Source organism: Microtus oregoni, unplaced genomic scaffold, assembly GCF_018167655.1.
Source record: "Microtus oregoni isolate MIOR12 unplaced genomic scaffold, Mior012 000009F_ref0000495, whole genome shotgun sequence".
Taxonomy (NCBI): Eukaryota; Metazoa; Chordata; class Mammalia; order Rodentia; family Cricetidae; genus Microtus; species Microtus oregoni.
This window is the reverse complement of record NW_024543068.1, coordinates 36,392,637-36,420,491: the sequence shown is the minus strand read 5'-3', so window position 1 is coordinate 36,420,491 and position 27,855 is coordinate 36,392,637. Positions and strand designations below refer to the sequence as shown.

The 27,855-nt window shown below is 39.2% G+C and overlaps 1 protein-coding gene across 2 annotated transcripts in view; it reads left to right on the top strand.

Annotated features, from left to right (window-relative positions):
* Window positions 1-1,717: 1,717 nt before the first annotated feature.
* The window catches only part of Mipol1 (mirror-image polydactyly 1), a 254,896-nt gene continuing 228,758 nt past the window's right edge, over window positions 1,718-27,855 (top strand). Inside the window, exon 1 of one of the 2 annotated variants that reach the window (XM_041658524.1) lies at window positions 1,718-1,805. The gene's annotated coding sequence lies outside the window, so the exon portion shown is untranslated. The remainder of the gene's footprint in view (window positions 1,806-27,855) is intronic. The other variant, XM_041658525.1, reaches the window with a different exon arrangement.

Genomic DNA, 27,855 nt, shown 5'->3' with positions numbered 1-27,855 from the left:
ATGTAGACCTCTGTGTAATTTCTTTGGGACTTCACAATTGCAGGAACTGGACAGGACAGAAACCTCAGTCAACACTATTATCTTTATTTTACTCTCATATCTTTATCTTCATTCCAATCCAGAAAACACCACTGCATATGAACTGAGTATCTTCCCCAAGTAATTCACTCATCACACTTGGCTAGGGTTTGAACATGAAATGTCCTCTATTGGCTCAAATACTTGAACATTTTGTCCTGTTAAAGTCCTGGCAGGAATGGAGATATCCCAAAGAGATACTTTTGCCCCTCCTTTTGGCTATCAGAATCCTGAGGCAATGGAGCCTAAGAATTTGCAATTTTCCCAGAAGTCTCAAATGAGACAAAGGCTAAAACCATTGTACCAGCTAGAGGGAGATATTGTTTCCTGGAAAGCCATTTCACAGTTTTGACAAGTTGATAGTCCACCTTGCAGAAGAGTTTGAAGTTGAAAGACAGACCACACTTTAGATAGGACTGCTTAGTTATACATACCTGTTGCCCTCTAGTTATGGCCCTGAATTTAGACTTGGTTATGGGAGAGGTTGTTGGATCTCTATGTTCCTCTTCCCATTCTGTCCATATTGAATATATTTTTTTCTGCCTTTCATTATTAATTGTCTAATTGGTCTCTTAATGCTAGGTGGCTGAACCTGACTTCTTAGGGATGCCTAGTCTCTGACCTTGACTTTTCCAGTTGGATGCTTTATTTTGGAGGTTGAGGTACTTTTGGTAAATGAACCTTTGCTAGAGAAAGTGGGTCCCTGGGAATGGGTTGTATAGCCCAGCCCCATTTTCCATTTGTTCTCTGCTTCTTGACTGTGGATGCAGTGTGACCAGCTATGTGACCATCCTGTCATTATGACTCCATCACCAAGATGGACAGTATCGCTTCTTAGTCTGTAAGCCAAAATAAAGCCTTCTCTAAGTTGCTTTTGTTGGCTATTTGGTCAGCAAATACTCAGAGAATACTAGGTAATGTAATTAAAGTGACTTTTAAACTCAATACTAAACTGCCAGTGTTAAGTCCCAGCAACCTGGCCAAGGTGGAGGCAGGAGTTCTGCATCAGACTGGGCAGCAGAGAGGCCACATCTCTCCGTCTTTCTCAGAGGAAATACTTGAATCATTACCAGTTCAGATAAAATTCCTTGTTACCTTTTTAACTCCGCAATAAAGCAACATCCTTGGCATTCAGGTTATTCTTTGAAATTCAGAGACCGAACATTTGGTGAATGCACATGGTCTAGAACACTCTCTCTCTAGTCCTGAAGTAAAAATTGCCACCAGCTTTAAAGTTTTTCTGAAAGGTTCTTTGGCCAGCGTCAAGGTCTCACTCCGGCTCACTTTGCAGCGCCCTTCCTCCGGTGCGCGCGCAAACTTAAACCCACGAAAGGAAACCACAGTTCTGCCCAGTGAAGCTCGCCCACGTGAGACTGACACCACGCACCCCACGTTTCTCCTCCTCTAGCCAGACCAGAGTTTGTCTGGACAGCAGTCCGCTACTCCCCAACGGGCAACCTCGGCCGCCTTCCTCTCCAGCTCCTCTCCTCACTCTCCGCGGCCCCAGGCTCGCCGGAAGCCCCGCCCCGAGGTCGCCAGCGGGCTCGCGCATGCCTGGTGCGCGCAACCTCGCGGCGCGCTCCCCCTCGTCTGCCCCGCCTCTTTTGGTCGCTCGGGGGCGCGCGTAGCGGGCGCGCGGAGATTGGCTGCTTCGGTGACGGCGCCTCAGGCCTGAGAGACTGCGCGAGCGAGCCGAGTGGGCGCGGAGGGTTCCCGCGGCTCCTTAGGTAACGGCGTGGACCGGGAGAGCTGGGGGAGGGAGGGCAGATCGGGGTGGGCTGCAGCCGGCTCCCCACTTCCGGCTGCAGCCCCTGGAGATGCGAGGAGGTGTGCATGGGATTGGCCCGGAGCGTGTTGGCCACCCTCGAGGGCCGGTGTCGCGGGGTTCTCAGGTGACACACTGCTCCTTCTCCTCAGGTTTCCGCTCGCGCTTGCAAAAGTTAAAAGAGACTGAACATTGATCAAAAGTGTGGGTTGTTTTTCCTCTAAGTCTTGGCGAGGTCGGGTTTCAGCCCTGGCTGGACCGCGGATCCACTGTGTCCTTGAGCACTTTAGAGTTCTTACCCTGGAAAGTGCAAGGCAAACTCCATGGTCGCGCAACACGCGCGGAGCCCGCTGCAGTAAGAGCGCATGGATGCCAGCTCCGCGTTCACAACATCCAGGAGGCGACTTTTCTGACTGGAGGATGACACCTCCCAGTGGTACTTACTGGTGAAGTTCTTTTTTTTTTATTTTAATTTATTTATTTATTAAAGATTTCTGTCTCTTCCCCGCCACCGCCTCCCATTTCCCTCCCCCTCCCCCAATTAAGTCCCCCCCCCCCCCAGCCCGAAAAGCAATCAGGGTTCCCTGTCCTGTGGGAAGTCCAAGGAACCCCCACCTCCATCCAGGTCTAGTAAGTTGAGCATCCAAACTGCCTAGGCTCCCCAAAGCCAGTGCGTGGAAACCCATTGCCATTGTTCTTGAGTTCTCAGTAGTCCTCATTGTCTGCTGTGTTCAGAGAGTCTGGTGAAGTTCTTGAAGGAACTTCACGGAAGGAGCTGGCTAAACTACCAGATAGCAGGACAGACTAGGGTGGTCTAAAGAAACACCTTTCCACGAGAACAGGACTTTGGGTGGGCTCCTTCGAGCATTTTATGCGAGTTAATTCCCAGTGGTCGTGGACAGAGTTAAGGGAGGACAACTTTAACCTACTAATCATGAGTTACTCACTTCACACAGCGTGGTCTTCTATCTGGAAAGCATAAAACGACAGTTATGTAATCATTACATAGGCTGTCACCATATATATACACACACACATATATATATTCCCTTTGTCAGTTTGCCAGGAATTACCTCCATCAGATTGCCCTTTGGGCATGTCTTTGGACATTTTCCTGAATTTGATTTGGGTGGGCCCAGATCACTGTGGGCGGTATCACCACTGGTCAGGTGGTCCTCCGGTATATAAGAAAGCAAGCCAAACAAGTCATGGAGAGCAAGCCATTAAGCCGGGTTACTCCATAGTGTCTGCTTCAGTTCCTGCTTTCCGATTCTAGCTTTGAGCAACTTTGGTAGCTTCCCTGGGTGATGGAAGCCCTCCTCCTGCCCCCACCCCCATGTTGCTTTTAGTCTTGCTATTTATCAAAACAATGGAAACAAAACCTATGTAATATTATGCCAGTAAAACTAATTGAGGTTTACTTTTTAAAAGTGAGATAATATGAGTTGTTTCATTAAAGTAATGATGGCAAAACAAATATGAATAGGTAATAGACACTTTTTTTTTTCTTCAAAGACGCAGAGTATGAAATACAAATCTTTGTGTGGTAACTTTCAAGTATTTAAGTCATGTCTACAACTCACCGCATTTCATCACATATACTCTTTTATCTAGTATCAAGATCAAGAAAGAACATAATAAGGGATGGAGCAATAGATTGGTGGTTAGGAGCGCAGGACCCGGTTTGATGCCCGGAATCTACATGGTGCGCACAACCTTCTTTAAATCTAGTCCCAGGAAATCTATGTCTCCTTCTGCCCTCTTAGCATGCTTATGTGCACTTCGGTGCCAAGGCATACATGTAGACAAAATACCAACATACATAAAATGTTGGTTACATTTTAAAAAAAAACAACAGCATAATAGTATTTGCATTACAGAAAACCCTGCTTGTACCAATAGTAATCATTGGATTTGAGTTTACTTGCATAGGAATTCAAGGGACTGGAGCCATTACAGCGTAAGTTCCTCCTGGTTAATCATTTTGGCTGAGTACCTGGACTGAATTTGTGCTGTGGGTTGAAGTTCGCCAGCCCCTGCTGTATTTAACAATGGCTGCTCAGGACTGCTCCAGCTTTCCCTGCCTATTAACTCAGTTAACATTTACAACAGACAGGTTCTACTTTTAGGTGGTTTTTTTGAAGTGAATTTAATATGTATTAAATTTAAGATGTATTAGAAGTATATTGAGACATTTAGGGGTAGTCTAGCAATGTGATATTGATTCTTCTTTGATTATTAAGTAAACACAGATTTAAGATAGGCCACACCTTGTGACACAATAACGGTTTATGTAAGTACTTTTAAAATAAATTCTAATGAAATAATCTGTTTGGTAGCAAATGTGCTATTTATTAAATTTATTTTAAATTCAGAAAAATTAGTGAAAGAAATAGCTCTTCATGAGAGTTTAAATAACAGAACTACATTGTAATCTCTGACTTTAAATCCTTTTTAAAAAACAAACAAACAAACAACCCAGGATCTCCTGTCCTTTAGGCTGTCGTCAAACGAGTTAAGTAGCTGAGGATGTCCTTAGGTTTTGATTCTCCTGTTTCTGACTCTGGAGGGCTGTCTGCTGGTGTCAGAGATGTGCACGCCCATGCCTGGAGTCTTTGGTTGTTGTCGTTATTGTCATCATTAGTTGTTCTGGCTGGCCCTGAACTCTCGGCTTCCAGACATCTATCTTCCTGCCTTAGCCCACCAAGTAGATGATAGGACAGCCATGGGCCACTGCACTTAACTTGTTTACTTTAATATGTTTGGGAATAGTTAATTTTATGTCCTGAAGTATTAAATTTAATTGTAACTGTAATACCCAGTTTTGTTTTGGGTTATAGTTTTTGTTGTTTTGTTTTGAAGTCTCTAATCTGGCAGCATAAAGTTTTACTTTAAAGGGGTAGCTGGTTTGGTGCTTCATGAAATGGTTGAATAATGGGACAGATTTTCCGTAGAACCGTTTTTGGTAGTTGGTTAGAGAAACCCTGGTTTTGATATTGCTAAAATTGAAAGTATTGTTCTTTTTAATTTTATTCTATTTTGAATATATACAAGTAGGTGGTATATTCTTATAAATTTATAGTTTTGCATTAGATGAGCTGTATATATACATTGAGATTGCTTTCATTATGCTTGGATTTATATATTTTAGAAATAACTGGACTATAAAACTGTTCATTTTACTGCAGTCTATAATCTTGAATTTTATTGTTTCTTTTTGAAACATGTCAATATCTCTTCTTTTAATTTTTTTGACAGTCTCTCTCTATTTAGTTTTGGATGTCTTATAAGTTGCTGTGTAGACCAGGCTGGCCTTGAACTCAGAGAAATCCTCCTGCTTCTGCCTCCGTGGTGCTGGTAATAAAGACATGCTCCACTGGACAGGGCTTCTTTGTAGTTTTATCTTAAGGATTTTGCTAATACATTTTTAAAGATAATAATAACTTAAAAAACTTTTATGAAATGTAATGCACATAAAGATCAAAGTATAAAACATATAGACATTTTTTGAATAAATGAATAATCATTATAACTTGTTATTAATTTGTATATGGTTGTTTACAAAGCATGTATGTGCATGTGATATGGATTCATCAATGGATGGACTGTTTTATCTGTTTCTTATTAAGGCTGTTGCTCAATTCTCTTTCATTAAAATTTTCATTCATTAATTACTTGTATATGTATGAATCTCTTTTAGTAGTGATAATCGCTGACAATTTGCTATATGTTAAAGCTCCATTTGTAATAATAGAGTCTCTTTCTCCCTGGACACACACACACAAACACACACACACACAGAGGTACATATCTATTTTTTGAGGTTATGCTATTCAAAATATGCAGGTTTATGGTTAATCTATTTTCCTGTGAGGCATCCTCTTTTATCAGTGACTCAGCTCATTTTTTTAAAACCCTTTCATTTTGAAATAGTGTATTTGTTGAGAAGTCGAAGAAAAAAGTATATGCTATTTCTGACTTGGCTTTTCAGTTTAAGATTTTTTTTTTTTGGCTTTGGGGTGATGTAGCACGAATAATAAAAAACCCAGAGACAAATATTGGGGTTCAAGCTGAAGATCAGAAAAGCAAAATAGCCAACCTCTAGAAAGACCTCCTGCCTCTATCAAATCTTCAGACTGAATGTACGAGATCCTGCCTTCATGAATCCTCAGACTTCACACTCCACTGAGTTCCTGTCCCTTCTCTTTATATTCCTCTCTCCGCCCAGCCATATTGCTCCTGTCTCCACCTTCCTAGTGCTGGGATTAAAGGTGTGTGACTCCCAAACCACCACCACCTGGGTCTGTTTCTGGATTGATCCTGTGTAGCCCAGAATAGCTTTGAACTCACAGAGATCCATCTGCCTCTGTCTCCCCAAATCCTGGGATTAAAGTTGACACCAGACAGTGACACCACTGCCTGGCCTCTAGTGGCTTAGCTTTGCATTCTGATCTTCAGGCAAGCTTTATTTATTAAAATACAAATAAACTCTTCCTACAAGGTGGTGAGAAACTGATAGATATTCAGTAGAAGTGATATCTCAAATCTATAATTTCAGTCTTTATTCAGGCTAGGGGTAGATGTGCTAAGATACTGTTATTCCTGCACTGGGCAGTGCCAGCAAGCTGCAGTTCTTAGGTGGTGTCAGGAGACCGACAACTGGTGGTCTTTGGTACACCGTGTAAAGCTGGGTATTTGGTGGCTTAGGTGTATATAATACATTTTTGATGTATTCATCATGATGTAGCCCATCAGAAGTCAAAGAACATCTTTCTAGAATTCTGTATTCCATGTATAATACTTTTAATATTAAAATAATACACAATGATTAGGGCATTCTTATTTTTTTCTTTTAAGTGGCATCCTTTTTTATATAAAGTATAAAAATTTAGTTTAAGCTTTTTTAGGCAAACGCCTGTCAAACAAACCTCCACTGAAAACAAGTTGTGTTGTATTCTGTCCCTTTTTTTCTGAGCTCGTAGTTAAAACAAGAGAAACCTTAGCATTGGCATTTATTTGTGAAAGTTGCTAACACCAAGAATGGAAAAGGAAGTCCTGAATCTTTTCAGAGAGAACATAAAACCAGGCTATCAAAACAACCAGAAAACTGAATATGCTGGTGTCCGTCAGTCTTCTCGCCAGCACTATCTGCTGCTGAATTCAGTTACTTGACAGATTTGAAGGACAAGACCCCAAACCTAGAGCAGAAAGTCAGGGATGTGGAGAATGGAGGATAGATGCAGAATAAGACTCTTCTAGACTGCAAACCTCTGAAAGTTCTTCAAGTTATGTTCTATTAAAACAAAGCACCCACCAAAACAAACAAACAATAGCAAAACAAAAACAAAACAAAACATTTGAGATGTCAGAAAGTGTAATGTAGCCCAGGGAAAGGCTGAGAACGAGACAGTGGTCTAAGAATGGCAACTGCATGGCAGGCCAGAGGGTCAGCAGCTTAGATCAGAAAGTCTCCCAAGAAAGACATCCAGGCAGTTAAGGTTATTTGAGAGATTTTATAATCCCTGAACCCCATATTTTTTTGTTAGACTTTCACATTATGATTTTGGTTTGTCAATAGATACAGACTCTTCTGGGTTTCTGTCTTTTTATTGATCTGGTACTGATTGCTTGCTTTTAAAGAAGAGGGTTTTTTTGTCTCCATTATATAAACTGTGAAATAAAAATTTTATTTTTAATCATATTTTAATAATATGATAGTCTCACAGCAACTTTATCATAATTTTATTTGATAAAGTTTGTTACCTGAGATTAATATTACAAACTATTAAGTGAAAAGCTTAAAATATAATTCATGTGTTAAAATAACTTAAAATAGCTATTAAAACTTATATACAAATTTAAAAATTATAATAAATATGTTATTTCCCTCTTTCCTTTTTCCTTCTAAACCCTCCCATACCCTCAACTCCACTTTCAAATTTATGGCCTCTTTTTCTATCACTCTCTCTCTTTCTTTCTCTCTCTCTCTCTTGTTTCTCTCTCTGTCTTTCACACACACACTCCTAAGTAAATAAATACAACCTACTCAGTCTGTATAATCTTACTTGTGTGTGTGTGTGCCCATTTGGTTTTGGATAGCCAATGGTGTGCTTGTCCCTGGGGATACTATTTTTCCCACTCTCAGCATTTCTTGTTTCCTGTAGTTCTTTCTTTAGTGTTGAATTCTCTTGTGCTCCCTCTCACCCCCTCTGTGTTAGCATGCCTACTGGTGTCATCCTTGTTCCGGTCGGGTGAGACTTGATAGGTGTAGCTTCTGACATTTCCAGGAGACACAGTCTCACTGCAAACTCCCTGTTTTTCTGGTTCTTAAATCTTTTCTCCCCCATTTCTCCAGTGTTCCCTGAGCCTTAGGGACAGGAGTTTTGTAGATGTGTCTGTTGAAACTGAGCTCAACAACTCTGTGCTTTGATTGGTGGTGGTTTTCTGTACCGGTGTGTGTTGCTAAGAGAGGTTTCCTTGATGAAGGGTGAGAACTATACTTCTCTGTGGGTAGGACATATTTAGAGTGCACTTAGGGGTTATGTTGGTTTAATAAAGTGAGGTTATAGAATAACCTTTATTATAGTATACAATTCTGATTAATCTGTATTATTACTTGTTCTCTATATTTTACTGTACTCAATTTTTTTAAGAGTACTCTGGATTGAACGTGCTTAATTTTAATTAAAGTTCATTATAACTTAGTATGTATAGTAAGCCACAATATATATGATGTTCAGTACTACTTGTGGTTCAGGATTCACTTGGGCCTTGCTTACCTCTCTCAGATAAGAAGAGACCTACATCCTGTTATTGTCTTCAGGGGGACATGACAATATTAAAAAACCAACTGGACATTAAAGTGGCTAGAAATTTTTATTTGATAGCTAAAATGGTGTCTCAATTATATAATCTAAATTAAATTTAAATTTCTTTTAATGATTTTTTTCTGACTGACTTTAAAGTAACGTGTCTTAAAACTGATTAGTATTTTAATACTTTTATTGTCTTCAAATTTTAATGTAAATTGAAGCTATTTCCTTAATTTATGTCAAACAGCTTATTGCCAGCATGGGAGCTGTGTTATAGCTTACAACATTTCAAAGCAGAACATTTTATTCACTGGCATGAGCTGGCACAGTAGGCAGGATTATTGTAATTCATTTGGGTAAATGAATTGAAACCTTGGAAGTTAATGTACAAAAATATTCTGTCAGTTTTTACAGTTCTTTAATGATAAAATCTGGGTTTAGAATTCCAGCATCATAATTTCTATTGTCTTTATTCCATTCTAATTATTAATTTTGATCTTCTTTTCAGTTAAAGTCCATGTATTATCTTTAAAGGACTGCGTTTTGTTTGCTACCCATTTAGAATTATGGTCTCATTTAAAATTATCCCATCATACTAATTACTAATTACTTGGGTTTGCAAACTCTGGTCCATATGCAAATGTATCTTAAACAGTGGAGAAATTATTTTTCTAATTGAAGTTTTTGAATAGATTTTTCTCCTAAAATGTATTATAATTTTAAGAATTATTTTAGGAAAATCAAGAGAATGTGCCGGATAACTATTAGTGACTAAAAAGTTAGGCTACTCTTTAGCATATATCATATTTATTTTTAGTGGTGTCTTTGAAAGTCACCAGAAGATGTTTGTGGACGTGCTCAGAACAGAAAACTAAGCTATTGCTACCCAGTGGCCTATGAAACAAACACTAAGTAAATGTTTGGAAGAATCATACAATATTCTGCCAAAAATAAGTATTTGGAGAAACTGTGTGTGTGTGTGTGTGTGTGTGTGTAAAATAAAAGTGTAAAGAGACAGTAAATTTCTAAAATCATTATTTTGTTAGTGAATGTAATAGGTGACCCCCCTTTCTATTTTCCTTTTGTTGTATTCTAGACTATTTTCTGGGTGAGACAGTGATGTGGAAAGTGCCTAAAATTTATATTTCTGTTAGTTTTTCTTTCATCAGTCATACTTACAAAGTTGCAAATTTAGCATCATTATACTTTGTCATCTGACTTTTGATCATCTTTCTTTTAATAATTAAAATAAATACTTGGTTATATTTTCACTATAAAGAAGATGATCTTTTAGCCTTTAAATCCTCTCTATGACTTTCTGAAGATTATTGATGTAAGTAGTTTATTAAAGTTTGTGCTGTTGCTTTTAAGCTTGTAAAAATGCCAGTAGTTTGTAAAGGTGTCTGTTATAACTCCTTCCCTTCCCAGCTTCTACCTGCTCCCCTCCACTCGTTGTTATTGCCTTTCTGTTGAGTCTGAATTCCATTTCAAGTTTCTGCTTGATGTTGTGAAGACATCTGTCAAGTATTTGAGAGTTCCTACAGCTACAGCTTTCAAATCTGATTCATTTGTCTCCAGAGAGCTTAGCTGTCGGTTTGGAGGATTCTCCTGGTTCACAGACACTGTTTTGCTGCTGTGCTTCCCTCTGCTTCTGCCCAGTAGATGCTGTATCCACGCAGGCATTAATATCTCTGCTGTGGTCTTCTAGGCTTTGCCTAATTTCGGTAGGAAGGGTTCTGTTTGTAGATCTGGTCCTTTTGTCTTAACCACATTTAATTTATTCAGTTTAATTTTCTGAACTGTCTAACCTTTTGACAATGAGACACAATGTCATTGTCATCAGCAATGTTCATGCTCAAAAACAGAACATAATAATTTTAAAAAAAGCAACAAAAAAGCCCAAAGTATTTCACATAGTATCAAGTTTCACAGTTTTCTATTGACTCCTATGGGTCCAGGTTCAATATACCTGTAAGTATTATTCTTTTGGAAGTTAGATACAGCTAAATGTTCTTCATTGTTTGAAAGTCTCATGATTATAGATGTTGGTTGTGTCTAAAGGGTGTAAGAGAAAAAAAATTGCCTTTTTTTTTTTTTTAGAAGAAGTTGCTAGTACTTCTTGTCTTGAAGGTTTTACTGATTTGTGAAATCTACAATTTTATTTTTGATTCGCTAAAACAGAAAAAGTTATTTGATAAAAGCAACTGGCTTAAAAAATGACAAACCAGCCAGGTAGTGGTGCACACATTTAATCTCAGCACTCTGGAGGCAGAGGTAGGTGGATCTCTGGGTTCGAGGCGAGTCTGGTCTATAGAGTGAGTTTCAGTAGAGCAAAATTCAAAAAAAAAAAAAAAAGATAAACCGATATCTGAATATGCATTTTATGATTACATAGGAATCATTTTAAAATTTGTTCTAGGAGTAAAAGCCTAGCCTTTAAAAAATAAATTAATTAAAATAAATTAAAAAATTAAAATAATAAAGAAATTTTTTTTCAACTAACACACAGCTTGTGGGTCATTTAAAATTTGTTATCTAAGAGAAGCTGAAAGTGTCTTTGAGTACACTGGGTAGTGTGATCTATACAACTTACAAGGCCTGTGCTTCAGTTTTCTCTTATTGTGACAGCTGTAACAAAGATCCAAAAATTACTGGCTTAAAACAACACAAATTTGCTATCTTTGAATTGGGGGAATGTAGCACGATTAATAAAAACCCAGAGTTAGAAATTGGGGATCAACCTGAAGGTCAGAAAAGCAAAACGGCCAGTCACTGGTTTTTACCTCTACCTCACTCTGAAATGGTGATCCTGCCTCCAGGAATCCTCAGAATGAGACTGTCTGAGATCTGCCTTCATGTGTCTTAAATTCCTCTCTGGTGCTGGGATTAAAGGCATGTACCACTACCGCCTGGTTTCTATGGCAAACTAGTGTGGCTACTGGGATTAAAGGTGTGTGAAACCACTGCCTGGTCTGTAAGGCTGACCAGTGGGGGCTGTTTTACTCGTTGAACTTCAGGCAAGCTTTATTAAAATACAAATGAAATGCCACTATGGGGGTGTGTGCGTCAGAATTCTGAATTACTTGCTCCAAGACTAAAATGAAGGCATTGGTAGCACTTGGTTGTTTTTTCATATAACCTAAATATGTCTTCTTGTCTCTACCTGTTTCTTAGAGAATACTTGATAATCAAATGAAATGGTCTGTTTATTCCAAAATAGTTTTCGTTTAACATAGTCTCTTCTATTCAGTTCTTTGAAGTTTTTTTTCCAGTATAATTATTTCATCTAATCAGAACAAAGACATTAATTGTAAAACTCGTCTGCTCCTGTAGAGTGTGTGCACATGTGCACACGTGTGCCACAGTTCACACGAGGAGGTCAGAGGACAACTTGCACAGAAGTTAGTTCATTCCTTCCGCCATGTGGTTGATAGGCTTGGAGGCAAGTGGCTTTACCCACAAAGCCATCGTGCAGCTGTGCTGATAATTTTATGTAAACTTGGCACAAGCTGGAGTCCTTTGGGAAAAGGGAAACTCAATTGAGATTGACCTGTGGTGTATTTTCTTAATTAGTGATTAATATGATGGGACCCAGCTCATTAGGTGGTGCCATTCTGGGCAGAAGGTCCTGGAGTATATAAGAGAGCAGGCTGAGCAAACCTTGAGGAGCAACCCCATAAGCAGCACCCCTACATGGTCTCTGCCTCAGCTCCTGCTTCCATGTTCTTGCCCTGACTTTCCGGGGTGATAGACTACAAACTATATATATTCCTGAAGTTGCTTTTGGTCATGGTATTTCATTACAGCAACAGAAACCCTGGGACACATAACATAACAGCTCTCTGTGAGAACCAAAGAAGTCCATTATAGAGGCCATTTTTCTCAGTGGGATCCCACTGGGCTCTGCCCTGGAATGGTTCCGCATCACTTCCCAGCACTGTTTTACTGAGGACCACGCCTCTAGCACATGAGCCGTTTAAAGCACACTTAAGTCACAGCAGAGCGTAGGCTTGTGATGCCAACACTGCAGAATTTTCAGATGTGTAAGTCTTGAAGAGTAGGAGCTCACTGAATGCCTTCAGGGTGAGTCCTGAAACTGATTTTTATTATTTCTGCCCACACTGGCTACAGCTCAGGCGGCCCAAATATAGCAAAGTAGGCATAGGAATGGCTCTGGTATAATTCAGCCAGCCGTCAAGTTAGATTTTATGCAGTTTTTGATATGCATGAAGTGTGACTACCATCTCGTGCTTCTTTCACTGTGCTTTAGCCACTCTGATGGACTGGATCTTCTCAAACTCTATGATAAACCGTCCCCTTTAAAAGTTGCTCTGTTAGGTGTTTGGTCAAAAAAAAATGGCACCAAGAAATGGAGCTGTTGCTAAGGTGAAATTGTACAGTTCATAGGCCTTTGGAACTGATTTGTGGGAAGAAAGTGGAAGGGGTTGGAGCTCGTGTGTAAGGAATTCTGGATCTATTGTGGTTGGAGTCTGGGAGACCAGAATGCCAAGAGAAATGTGGATGGTGATGGCTGGGCTCATGAGGTTTCAGAGGGGTACAGAGACTATCTGGAATGGGAACAGGCCATTTGTACTATATTCTGGCAAAAAAACAAACAAACAAAAACAACCCTGGCTGTATTCTGCCGATATCCTGAGGATTTGAGTGAGTCTGCATTTCAAAAAAATAACGCACTAATTATATATTTGGAAGAGGAAATTTTAAGACAAAATAGTGTTATGGGAAGTTTGCTCACCTGGATTCTTTCTGATCCCAGCCATGGCAGCTGTCTTGGCTCTTATACTCTGGAGGGCAAAGAATTCTCATCAGGACCTAGGTTGAACAGGCAGTCAAAATTTATTTTTAGCAAGTGAAGGTGAAAGTATATCCTCCAGTGTGAGAGCAAATGGAGCTGGGCAGTAACAGCAGGCTGGCCTTCAGAATCTGGACTAAAAATCTTGGTCTACCAGTTCCCTTTCCCTTTCCCACCACAGTGGTCTTTTTCATGGAATACAAAAGAATTTCTTAGAAGCTGTCCTTAACCACAAATCATTGTTGCTACAACCAGCCACATTAGAAGAAGAGAAATTTACTAGAGGCAAGGACAGTGGTGCCCTGTTGAGAGCTCTTCAGGAGCCTGCTGGTACCAGCTGAGACTGGCTCCCCTCCACTCCCCAGCAGGGCAGGTCCTTCCTCTTGTCTGGTTTAGTTCAGCTTTCCTATAGCCCATCACAAGTTTTCTTATATTTAGAATTCCTGACTTCACTGTTTTTGCCTTATAACAATATTCAGGCTGTGTTTATTTTTCAAAAAAAAATAATTCATTTTAATCAAGTGTATTTGTCTGTGCTTGGGTCCCTGTGGCAGTCAGAGGTGCTGGATCCACTGGAGCTGGAGTTACAGGTGGTTGTGAGTTACCATATGAGTGCCGAGAATTGAACTCTGGGACTCTTTAAGAGCAGTGCATGCCCTTAACTGCTGGGTCTCTCTCCATTCCCTCAGGCTGCGTCTTGGTTACTGCTCAATGCCCTTATCTAAGTCTGGTGCTGAGGAGTTTTCTGCTTGAAATCTATTGCCTAGGAAATTATTTTCTCAGATGTAGGCACGAAAGCATTGAGGCCATTGCAGTTATGGCTCAGGGGATAATATCCTATATCTTGAGCTGACAACTGAACTCAGTAGAATGAGGAATTCTGACAACTTGCACCTGATTCATGAAAGCTTCTGAGGCCAGGCACTGTGTGGCAGTATTAGATTCCTTGCAAGAGATGTTGAAAAGGCATTGGGTTAAGCTGTAAAGATAAAACCTTACTAGTAGTACTGACCTCTTGGTGTTAGAGATGACATCCCATTGAGGAAAGCTTCAGGAGTGAAATGGGGCTGATTTTCTAGACAGTGTGAGTGCTGCAGACTGGAAGGGCAGGGCTGCCCAAGCCCGTAGGAGCTCAAATGATTCCATTGGAGTCTCAGATGCCAGGTAGATTCCTTCAGCGTTGTTGTGCTGCTAAGTATGGGTCTTGTTTTGTTCTGACCTCCTCTTGCTATGCCCCCATTCTTACCTTTTCAAATGGGAATATTTTCTCACTACCACTGTGTGTGTGTGTGTGTGGTTATACCAAGTGTACAAAAATGTGTTTGTGTCTATGTATATATGTATATGATATATATGTATGTGTCTCTATATACTTTATACCACATTCTTTCCCAGTGGATGCTATTGATATTAATGTACTTATAAACTCATAAATATTTCAAGTTTACTATACAAATAAATTCACTTCATAGTCTAGTAGACAAATGAATAGTAATAAACTAGCATAATACCTAATTGTATTCTAAATATTTATCCTTATATCCACAGATAAGTATGAATCTCACCCCTCATTAAAGAAATTTCTCTTTGCAACAGACAGATTATTACAGGAAAACAGAACTAGTCAAAATGCAGAGAACAAGTGATCTTAGGCTATAAACATCTGCAACACAACTTTAGTACCCAAGGGTCAAGAAACATCACATAAGGGGGTGAAAAGATCTAAGAGTCACATAACCAGGAAGCTACTGTGAGATTGTGACTCCTAGAAATAGCAGGGAAGCTTCACCTCAACAATATGGCTGTCTAAACATGACATGAAGTACAAGACCAATAGACATGCTAGGAAGTTGGAAATCTCATGGAGTCCCACACATAGACACAGAACTATAGGCAACTAAGGAATGCTGAGAGCAAGAATAATAGTCTTCCTCAGGGATGAGCCCACTAATTGGTTAGCCAATGCTTAGTGCTCAGTTCTGGAATTATAGGAGTACAAATAACACTAAAGGTCTGAAATGCACACATATGCATATATATACACATATATTTGTTATTGGGAGCAAGGGGGTACAGGTGAGGTACTGGAGGGAGGGAAGGGAAGGAGAAAATAATGTAATTGTATTTTAACCTAAAAGAAAACTTTATGTATTATTTCATCAGTTTAGTCAGATATCTTCTTTATTCATGGATGGCTCATCTGTCTAAACTTCCAGGTTTCAGTGTTAAGTTAACGAGTTAGCTACCTTTTACTCTGAGTAGTTCTTCTTGAACGACAATAAAATTATTCCTTATGGTATAGTCTGTTTATTCTCATTATTGTTTGTTGTTTTTATTATTATTCAGTTTAGTTTCTAATTTTCCTCTTCATGTATGCCTTGAGTTGGCTGCACTGCTTATCGATGTGATGGGCAGTTCAGCTATTTGCTGACATCTCTCTTTTTTTCTTTTTGGACATAAGGTATGTTTTATTTTCACCAGTCATACATTTTTTTCTATAATATTCCAGGGCCAACTGGTTTCTTTTAGCAGTTCGATTAGTAAGGAGTCCCCCTTCAGAGACCCATGTGCTGGTGGCATTGGCTCAGAGTGCCTAGGTTCACAGTGCACTTTTTGGCCAAATCTTGCAGGCAGCTCTTCTTCCACATGATGAAGGGATCTTGGAAATGCCCTGGTGGGGTGCAATAGGGTGGGGAGAAATCCTCTAGTCTAGGCTGTTAAGACATTTCACTCTACTTATCCTGCTTAGTGGTCTCTTTGGTTGGCAGGGTGTTCCTCTCCTATCTCTTAATTTTCTTCAGATTGGCCTTATGGAAGCTTGTGATTTCCCCCATGACCATCTTGTCTTTCGTTTTCTTACAACCTGTGGAATCTCTTCCCATCCCAAGTTCAAGGTGCTATGCCACTTGCGTTGCTGAGGCAAGAGACTGACACCTTTGATTTTGTTTATTCCCAGCAAAAAGTTACATGATTTGATAGAGAAATAATTGTAATACTGGCAGTTGGTCCAGTGGTATGCACATGTAATTCCAAGCACTCAGGAGGCGGTTTGAGAAAGATTGTGAGTTTAAGGTCACGTGAATTATAACCAGACTTAGTCTCAAAATGCTAAAACAAAACAAAACTACTTGGTGATGGAGTAACACTCATAAATAGTATTAGTTAACTATATAGACTGGAGTTATAAACACTTCCTTTATGGGTCTGGGGTCATTCAGAGATTCACCAGTCTGGCTATAAATCATTCTAAACAAAGGAGAAGCCGTTTTTCAGAAACTGGTGCCAAGTCTAAGAGCAGGGCAGTGCTTCCAAATGTAGCTTATAGCCACATGTGCTATAGATTTATAAAGACAAAGAAGATAAAGTTACATTCTGTTTACCTGCAAGCAGGTTACATTCTTTATTGCAAAATCTTGGAAATCTCTACCAAAACAAGCTTTGTTTACAGAAGCAGAAACAGTGGTTAACCTTATGACTCATTATCTTACATAAACAACAGTTTTGTTAAAATTGTACAAAACTAGGCAATTACAAAAACAGTCCTTAACTTTTGGAGGTCCAATTTTGTTTTATAGTTCTCTCAAACATGATAATTGTAAACTTTTAAACATAAACTTAGTCATCACACTTGAGAATTTCCTGAGCATATGTGTAGCAAGTTGAGCGCTATCTGGTACCCTGTGCAACTGAAAACAGGTTTGTAAAGATTTAAAATCACTATAAGGCAAGTAGTTAGATCTAAGTAGTAAATATTAAAGAAGTTCATACAGTGATCAATAGGTGTCGCTGTTTCCCATGAAAATTTAAATTATGAACTTTGCTTCATTGTTTGAGTATGCCTCTTACGGACAATTTGGGAACTATAGGTCAGAGCCAGTAAGTTTGTCTGTTTCTCTGTCTTTGTATCTCTCCATCTCTGTCTCTGTTTCTCTCTGGCTCCGTCTTTCTCTGCCTCTCTGTCTCGGCTTCACTTTGTGATTATCTATGTATGTTATAGTTAGAAGACAGTTCATTAGTTCTAGGTAAAATCCCATTCTCATTTCATATATGTATTAGAAAATAGCATAAAGCCCATTTTAATTAGACAGTTCAGTGACATTAACTGCTATTTCTCATCATCCCAATTGTAATGATTCCCTATTTTCTCTGAGTCCTTACTAACATCTATTCTACAAACGTCTATAGCTATATTTTCTTTTTAAAGTATCTCATAAAGCAACTCACAGTATATTGGCTTTTAGTGTGATTTTACATTCCCACGAGCAGCACCTAAGTTTTCATTTTTCTCCCCATCCTTACAAAGGCTTGTTTTTTTTTTCAGTACTTTTATTGTGTCAGTCATCATCATGCATGAATAATGTCTCATAGTTCTGATTTGTCTTTCCCTAATGGCTGCTGATGTGAACATCTTTTTAATGGACCTTCTATCTCTCCAAGCATATATCTTCATCGCAGAAAGATCTGTTCCAGTCATTTCTATTAGTATTTTGTTGTTGAAGGTGATAGTGGTGTATTTTGAGAATTTTCAGGTTTTTTGGCAAACCATTCCTGATATTCGTTCATTTATTTTATGTTTACCCAGTGTTTTTCTAGACAGTTCCTTGCACCAGGGAGCCTTACAGTCTTTGAGGACTGTGTCTGTGATGGAGCACTCTTTCAGATTTCAGCTAGGGTAGCTTTCAGCCCAGTCACCAGCCTGCAGTGAAAGCTTAAGGATGTCTCCTGCCCAACTGAACGTGCTTCTTGTCTGGACTGCGTGGTTTTCTAAAATCCCAGTGCACACGCTGCATTACACATGTGTTACTTGCCACAGTGTCCTCAAATTTCTCTGTGCATGGCCTGTCGTCCATCTCCACCTCTAACCTTTTGCCCCGGACCCTGTCATGTAGGCTCAGTGTTTGATGCTTTTCCTACCTGAGTTCTGTGTTGGACAAAACAGAAAGGAGTTCTGTGCACCAGTACTCCTAGAGCAGGTTAGCATGCCTATGTACAGCAATGTATGCATCAGCTTAGCTTTGCTTCCTACTGTAACATGTAATTAGTTACTTCAAGAACAACACCACCACTGCACAGAGAGAACACGGGAGAAGAATCAGTGGGGAATGCAGTAAAACTTTCTTCCTATTTTTCATGTATTTTGCTCATAATCTTCCTCCTCCCCAACTCCTCCCAGAGAGCTTCCACATCCCTACCCACCCAATATCATGCTTTCTTGTGCACTCACCCTCGGGTAAAAGCAAACACCCCAAAATACTAACCAAATAAAAAAGTTTGTGTGTGTGTGTGTATATGTGTGTGTGCATGCATGCGCGTGTGTGTGCACACGCACACACAGACACACACATGAGAAAAACAACAGCAATCACAAAAAATACCATGAGTCCATTTAGTGTTGTTCAACTACTCTTGGCGTTGGGTCCTTCCCTGGAGTGTTGTGGATTTACCCACTGACACACCAATGAAGAAAAGTGGTTTTCCCTTTCCCAGCAGATATCAATTACAAATAGATTTTTAGTTAGGGCTGAGACTTTGTGCCCACATCCCCTTCTCCTTGCTGGGAGTTTTTCCTGGTTTGAACCAGTGCAAGTCTTGTATATGCTGTCACAGATTCTGCAAGTTTATGTGTGAATTATTCCTGTTGTGTCTGAAAGATGCTGTTTCCTTGGAGTTCTCCACCACCCCTAGCTCCAAGAATCTTTCGGCCTCCTCTTGTTAATTATTTCCAAAGCCTTGAGAAAAGGGGTTTGATGATCACATTTATGGCTGAATGCTCCACAGCTTTAGCACAGTGTCCAGTCGGTAGGTCTCTGTGTTAATTACTACAATAGGAAGTTTCTCTGATGGGAGTTGAGTGATGCTCTGATATATGTATGGGCAGAGCAATTATGAGTCATTATGATTGTTGTGTTCAGTGGAATAATAATAGTGAGTGTTTTTTTTTTTTTTTGACCTAGCTAGTCTCAGGTCCTCGGCCACTGTAGAAGTTTCAGGAATGGGTTTCATCTCATGGAGTGTGCCTTAAATCTAATTTTAAAAGTGGCTAGTTAATCCCATAACATTTGTGCTACTGTTGTACCAACACATCTTCTTTTATGGTCTCTCTTAAAAATTGTGTTTTATGTACAGAAGCTGTTTTGTCATCCAGAGCAGTATGTTTTTTCCTTTCCTTTTTAAAATTTATTTTATAAAACAATCTTTTCTCATTTTATATACCAATCCCAGTTCATTTTCCCTCCCTGTAGTTCCATGCCTGCTCTATGCGCCACACACTGCAGTATGGTTCATGAGTCGGGCAAGGGACAGAAACACACACAGACAGCCAAAAATGCTCTCTTTATTGTGTTCCAGGACAGCTTATATAGGGTCTCCTTGACTAATGGCAACACCTTAACTCTTGGCTGCAAGCCCACCAGAAACCACTCCTTTGCCATCAGGAACTCCTGAGGGTCTCCTGCTCAGAGCAGCTGCAAGCATAGGAAAACAAGTTGTTAACTCCGGCAGGCAGGGGGTCACAGGAAATTCATGGTCGAGGGTTCACAGTCCCCAACACCTCCCCTCCTCCCAATCTACCCACCTTCCACCCACACTATCTCCCATCCACTCCTCAGAGAGGGTAAGGAGCAAAGTCTGGGACATTCCTTTGAGCAGGACCAAGGTCCCTCCCCCTATACCTGTGCTGATTAAGGCATCCCTCCAAAGAGAATGGACTCAATAAAAGAATAGTTCAAGCACTGGGGATAAGTTCTGGGTCCACTGCCAGCCCCACAGACTCCCTCAGCCACACAACTGTCACTCACATTCAGAGGGCCTAGTTTGGGCCTATGCAGGTCCCTCTACTGTCAGTCCAGAGTCTGTGAGCTCCCACTGACTCAGGTGAACTGTTTCTGTTGGTATGCTCCATCATGGTCTTGATTTTTTTACTCATATTATCAATCCTCTCTCTCTTTGGATTTGGGAGCTCAGCCCGGTATTTTGCAGTAGATCTCTGCTTCTATCGGTTGCTGGATGAAGTTTCTATGATGACAATTAAGGTAGTCATCCATCTGAATACAGGGGAGGCCAATTCAGGTACTTTCTCCACTATTGCTTAGGGTTCTAGCTGGGACCATCCTGTGGATTCCTGGGAATTTCCCAAGTACCAGGTTGTTTCTTGCTAGTCCTATAATGGCTCCCTCAATCAAGATATCTCTTTCCTTGTTTTCCCTCTCTGTCCTTTCCCCATCTCGACCATCCTGTTCCCTCATGTTCTCCTTTCCCTCTTTCCTTCTGCCCTCCCCCGGATGCTCCCAATTTTCTCAGGAGTTCTTGTTTATTTCCCCTTCTCAGGAGGATCCATATATGTATCTTTTAGGGTTCTCCTTGTTACCTAGCTTCTCTAGGGTTGTGGACTGTAAGTTGATTATCCTTTGATTTATGTCTAATGTCCACTTATGAGTGAGTACATACCATTTTGGTCTTTCTGTGTCTGGGTTACCTCACTCACGATTTTTTTCCTAGTTCTGTTCATTTGCCTGCAAATTTCAAGATGTCATTATTTTTTTACCACTGAATAGTACTCCATTATATAAATGTACCAATTTTTCTTTTTTCATACTTAAGTTGAGTGGTGTCTGGGTTGTTTCCAGGTTCTGGCTATTACAAATAATGCTGCTATAAACACAGTTGAGCAAATGTTCTTGTGGTATGAGTGTATATCTTTTGGGTGTATGCCCAAGAGTAGTATTGCTGGGTCTTGAGGTATATTGATTCCCAATTTTCTGAGAAACTGCTGTACTGATTTCCAAAGTGGCTATACTTGTTTGCACTCATTTTATGTGTTCTTGGATTTGATTTGCAAGTATATCATTGAGAACTTTGCATCTATATTATATATTAGTCTGTAATTTTCTTTTTTGTTGAATCTGTGTGGTTTCAGAATCAGGTTAATAGTGCCTTGTAAAAAGACCTAGGAAAATGTTCCTCCATTTTCTTTGTGGAATGATTTGAGAAGCATTGGCATTAGCTCTTTTAAAGTCTGGTAGAATTCTGTGCTGAATCCATCTGGCTCCCCCCTCCCTGCCACCTGAAAGTTTTATTTACTGCTTCTATTTCTTTAGGGGCTATGGATTTGTTTAAATTGATTTTTTCATCTTGTTTTAACTCTGGTAGTTTGTATATATCAAGAAATTAATCCATTTCTTACAGGTTTTCCAGTTTGGTGGAATACAGATTTTCAATATGATCTTATTATTTTCTGAATTTCTTCAGTGTTTGTTGTAATGTCCCCTTCACATCTCTAATATGATTAATTTCCATCTTCTCTCCATCTTTTGGTTGATTGGGCTAATGATTTGTAAACTATTGTTGTTTATCAAAGAATCAGCTCTTCCTTTCAATGATTATTTTTGTTTGTATTTCATTGATTTCAGCCCCTAGTTTATTTTTACCACCTGCTTTAATGGGGTATTATTTATTCTTATTTTACTAGAGCTTTCAAATGTGTCATTAAGTTCTTAATACAAGATTTTCAGTCTTTTGATGTAGGCACTTAGTGCTATGAATTTCCTTTTTAGAACTACGTTTCATATGTCCCATATGTTTGGATACGTTGTGTTTTGTTTTCATTCAAATTAAAAGTTTTTAATTTCAGTGAATTTGTTGAGTCTTGCTTTGTGCTCTAATATGTGGTCAATCTGGGGAAATTTCCATGCGCTGCTGAAAGGAAACGATATTCTTAGTGTTCAGGTAGGAAGTTAGATCTCTTTGGTTTATGACATTACATAACTCTAACAATTCTGTTTAATATTTGTCTGGATGACTTATCTATTGGTTATGCTTGGGCATCCAAGTAATGTCCAATTAAAGTGTTAGAGTCAATATATAATTTTAGCTATAGTGGTGTTTCTATTTTGAGCTTGCATGCCCTCCTGTTTGGTGCATAAATGTTTAGAACTGCAATATTGTCTTGATAGGTTTATCCTCTCAATGATATGTATTGCCTGTCTCTATTTCTTCTGATTAGTGTTGGTTTTGAGTATGTTTTGTCAGATATTAAAACAGCTATGACTGCTTGCTTTTCAGCTCCACTTGTTTAGAATAATTTTTTCCGTCCTTCCCCCTCAGGTAAAGTCTATCTTTGATGTGTAGATGCATTTCTTAGATGCAGTGGGACAGACCCTTTTTAAAATCCAGCCTGTTAGTGTTTGTCTTTTTATTGGGATTTGAACCCACTAATATGGTGTTATGAATGAGCAGAATTTATTAACTCCTGTTATTTTGTTGTTAATAGTGTGGGTCTCCTTAATTCCCTCTTTCTGATGAACCAGTTTAGTTTTATTTGTTCCTTTTGTCTTCTTGGATGTATGGAATGTATCACTGGACTAAAGATTTACTTCTTTGATGAACAGATATTTCCTATTTTTATCACGGAAAGTTTTTCATTCTCCATCAACTGTGCCTGATAGTTTTGCTGAATATAGTTTTCTGGGCTGGCATCTATGTTCTCAGAGTTCTTTGAATCCAGGTCCTTCTGGCTTTTAGAGTCTCCTTTGAAAAGTCAGGTATTATTCTAATGGACCTGCCTTTGTATGTGACTTTTTCTTTTTCCCTTAAAGCTTTTTAAAACACTGTCTTCGTTGTTCTGTACATTTGGTGTTTTAATTACTATGTGCTGTGAAAAGTCTCTTTTCTGATTCTATTTGATATTCTGTATGCATCTTGCACCTTGATAAGCATCTCTTTCTATAAATTGGGGAAATTTTCTTCTGTGATTTTGTTGAAAATATTTTCAGTGCCTTTTTTTTTCTTCCTTGAAGCCTATTATTCATAGATTTGTCCAGAATTCCTGGATTTTTTTAAAATTTAACATTTTTCTTGGCTGAGCTATTCGTGTTTACTATCCTGTTTTGGACACTTGAGATTTTTCCCTGTGTTTTAATTCATCTATTCATGATGCTTACCTTTGAGTTTTTTAAATCTGGCATCCTAAGTTTTTCTCTTCCAGTTTTATTTCAGTTTCAGTTTTTTTTTGTTTGTTTTTGTGATTCTATTTCCTTGTTAAATTCTTTTATGTTTTGAATTGTTTTCATGATTTCATTCATCTGTTTGTGTTTTCACAGACTTCATTAAGGGATATACTCATATTGCCTTTGGGTTCTTGAACATGTTCATAATTGCTGTTTTGAAGTCCTTGTCTTGAATTCCAGCTAAGCATCTTTTCTCAGGGCCCATTACAGTGGGGCTCCTAGATAGTGGTGGGAGCATATTGCTTTGATTATTCATGTTAGTGTTGTTGCACTGGGATCTGGGCAGCTGGCATTATGGTCTTGAAGGATTTCTTACATATCTGGTCTTGTCTTTGTTAGGTGAATTTTCTTTCCATTCTTTGGTTGCTATTGCCTACTCTGGATCCTGTCCAAAGTGACAGCTGTGGGGGTCCATGAATCCCAGCAAGTGTGGTGGCTCTGAGGTCCCTGAGTCCCAGTCTACTGTGGGTTCTTTGGTTGCCTGGTAAAGATGAGTTCTCTGGGTTGGTTTTCTCATGGCAGAATGGAGATGGGCTCTAAGGAAAGGCTGAGGGGGTGGCATGTAAGAACTAGGTGTACTTGGGGTCTGCACCAAGACAGCAAGTTCTTTCTCACCGTTATAATGATAATTTTTCTTAAATGTTTTGATTGCTAAAAACCTTTGGGTATTTCCCAGGGCTTCAACAAAGTCAGTTCATTGTAAAAAAAAAAAATCATTATTATATTTATTTATTTTATTTATGAGTGTGTACACACCTACTGCTTGTGGGAGTCAATTCTTCCACCTTGTGAGTACCAGGGGTTGAATTTGAGTTATCAGTCTTGAGAGCAAGTGCCTTAACCTGTTAAGCAATCTCACAAAGTCCCCACAACCCCTTTAAACTACTACTCTGGGATAATTTTCTAGTTCACTATTTTGCGGTCAGTAATATTTGTCCTGTGCATTTGCATATTCCATATCATTTGCCTGTCTTTTGTATTGATTGAGAAGACTAGTGCTCTTATTTCATTAGCTCAAGTGAGTAATTTGAAGAATATAAATTGGCCATTTTTCTCAGCACCTTAGTTATTCACTGAGTCAACAACTCTCTCTATATATGTATTTATATATATATATGTATATATATAAATTTAGTTAAAAAATTATATATATACATATGCATGTTTATAATTTTTTAACTAAATTTTCTATGTTTTTTTATTACTTAGTTTTCTAAGACCTTTGTGCTAGATTTTAGCCAAATGGTCCAAAACTATTGAGTGTTCAGATTTTCTCCAAAGGCTCATTGTACAGATCAACTCTTAATATCACCCACCACATTTTTACTGATTTGTAAGCCGTATATGGCTAATTTTCAAATGTATTGCTGGACTCAAGGTATGCAAGGACATGCTGGTAGTTACCGATAAAAGATTGGCTCTCTGGCAAAAGGGAATAAAAAGACTGTAATTATAACCTTCAGATCTGGTTTTATGTATATACCCTATCTATAACTGATTGCTAAAGACATGGCACCTCTTATCTTTGAGTTTGCAAGGCCATAGTAGCTTTTGGCAACTGACTTCAAGACTATAGTTAAGAATCTCTTATTGTTACAACAAGTGGTCTGTTGTGGTTTATGGATGAGCCACAGGAATCTTACCATATAGTAGTCTGCATTGGAAGTCCTGTGGCCTCTCTCTTTGTCTGTCTGTATTTCTCCCTTCCTTCCTCCTTCTCTCTCCCTTTCTCTCCTTCTCTTTTTCTCACTAGCTCTCTTCACCCCTATATGTACCTCAGTCAGCAGAGTACTGGATTTACAGGCATGTGAACCACCACAACTGTTAGGGAACCGGGCTGTAACTAGCAATATTTTTAAGGTAGTGAATTGGCCTTTATTTGGGCAAACTTCTGCACTTTTCCTTCTAGCACATATCTGTATTATAAGTCATGTCTGTCAAGTGCATACAAGTCTGTTTTTCTTTAGCGAAACGCCTGAAGTTGGGTACTTAACAAGAAAAATAGTTCACTTAGCTCACATTTTTGGAGGCTGGTATTCCAGACTGCGTTGTGCTAGTTCTGCATAGGATCCTCCTGGTTGTATTACCTCATGGTAATTGACAAGACAATGTCTACAACACAGGGAGCAATGAAGGATCATTGTGAATCAGGAAGCCAAAGAGATGAGAGGAGTCAGACTTGTTCTTTCAATGATTCATGCCAGGAAATAAGCATTCTAAGGTAGATTCCTAATGACCTGAAAAACTCCCACTGGCTGCTGCCTCTTAAGCATTAAGGTTCCATTGCCTTTCACATCACTACAATGGGGACTGAACTTCCAGCAAATCAGCCCTTAGGGGACAAAGCACATCCAATCCATAATAATGGCCTTATTTGAATGATTGACAGATCCAGGAAATGGTAAAATTTTCTGAACTCAGAATTGCTTGGTGACATTTGATGATAGCTAAAGTCTCTGACTAGGCCCAGGATGGGTTTGCTTACAGTCTTAAAAAGTAATGTATTGCGCCGGGCGATGGTGGTGCATGCATTTAATCCCAGCACTCGGGAGGCAGAGGCAGGTGGATCTCTGTGAGTTCGAGACCAGCCTGGTCTAGTTAGTTCCAGGACAGGCTCCAAAGCCACGGAGAAACCCTGTCTCGAACACCCAAAATAAATAAATAAATAAGCAAAAAGTAATGTACTGGCATTTACATTAGGCAGACTTCGAATCTCTGCTGCTGTCTTTTTGAGAATCTGCTGAAGTAGTCATTGGTTTCCACCCATCTTCATTCTCACGGCAGCAGAAAGAATCCTTTTTTTTTGAATATTGAGGTCATGGTGTCCTAGTCTCAGGGACCTAGAGGCACTGCCTAAGAGTGATCCTTTTAAACTCTCTGTTGATTATTTTGCCTATTGCTCAATTCAAATTCATATTTCTTTATTCAGTCTTAAAGAATAGGCTTAGTAATAGTAATAGAATACCTTTAGTAAAAAGACAGAGCATTGCCAAAACCAGAGAGTTGTACCAGCCCTTGATCATTCTGTAAAGGCAGATTCAGTAAGGAATACCAAGTTAATATATAAAGATCCTGCATATCCCTGGTGTCTCAAGCTTAAAGAATTCACAAATCTTACCAGGCCTTAATTTGTTTTTTCTGGATTTTTCGAGACAGGGTTTCTCTGTAGCTTTTGGTTCCTGTCCTGGAACTAGCTCTTGTAGACCAGGCTGGCCTAATTTATAGTAAGATTTATCACCAACTTTTTATATTATCTGGGTGCTGCAATTTGCATTTGCTCTTCCGTTCACAAAGGCCCATGGCACTGCTGGAAGGTGGTAGAACCATTTTAGAGGTGGGACCCCATGTGGGCACACTATTGAAATTTAGAGAGTAATGCAGAGTTTATTTGGTATTTAAGTGGAGTTACACTTCATAGCTAGAGTTCTTATTCCTTGGAGTTGTCATAAGCCAGACAATAAAAGCCATTCTGATGAAATTTCAGGTGGAAATGAAGACCATGTTTTAGAAAATAGAATAATATCTATCTTTATCATTCAGAAAAAAATATGATAAGGTACTTTGCTGATGACTGTGAGGCCCTGGGCTTGATCTCCAGCACCACAAACAACAAAAACACAAAATCAGTTCAGTGGACTTGCCTTTATACTTTGTGGAGTGCAAAACTTAAGAGCTATGAGCTGGAATATCTGGTGGAGGAAACATCTGAACAGGAGAGCATTGAGGTGATTATATGTCTGCAAGGGAAAGTGACTCAAACATGCAATTTATGATTAAAGGAGAATCCAATTGGGGAGCATCCGCAACCAGGGATGCCTTTTTGTGAGTTCTTTGTCTCCTTGATTAGAAGATATAAGTAAAAATGTACTCAGAAACAAGCTCAAGGACTATTTTATTAGACTTTGAGAGACAATCCACAGGGCCAGCAAGTGTAAATCTTAGCTGCTAGGAGGAGGCAGCTGGAGAAGAGGTAGAGAGAGTCACCTTTTGAATTAGCAAACAGGCTGTGAGGTAATGGAGGTTGGTAAGCAGCTGCCTGGGAACGAGAAAGAGGACTATCCAGAGAGTTGAGGCAAGCATACTCAAGTTTTGATCTGTATCAGAAGAGATAAAGGGGGAAGGAAAGATTGTGTCTTTAATAGGTTGTAATCTAGGTTTATCAGAAACCCCTGTGAATAACTGCTCCAACTGCCACTTCTTTCTCTTGAATAAGGAGTCAAAAGAGAATACTACTAGATTCAGGACCTGACCTTTGACAGTGCATCATTTCTCCCAGGTAAAAGATTTTGGGTTTAGTTATTTTATAACTGCTGTGAGGAGTTACTGTGGTGAACAATTGAATATATTATGTTATATTATATATATGTACACATTTATATGTGT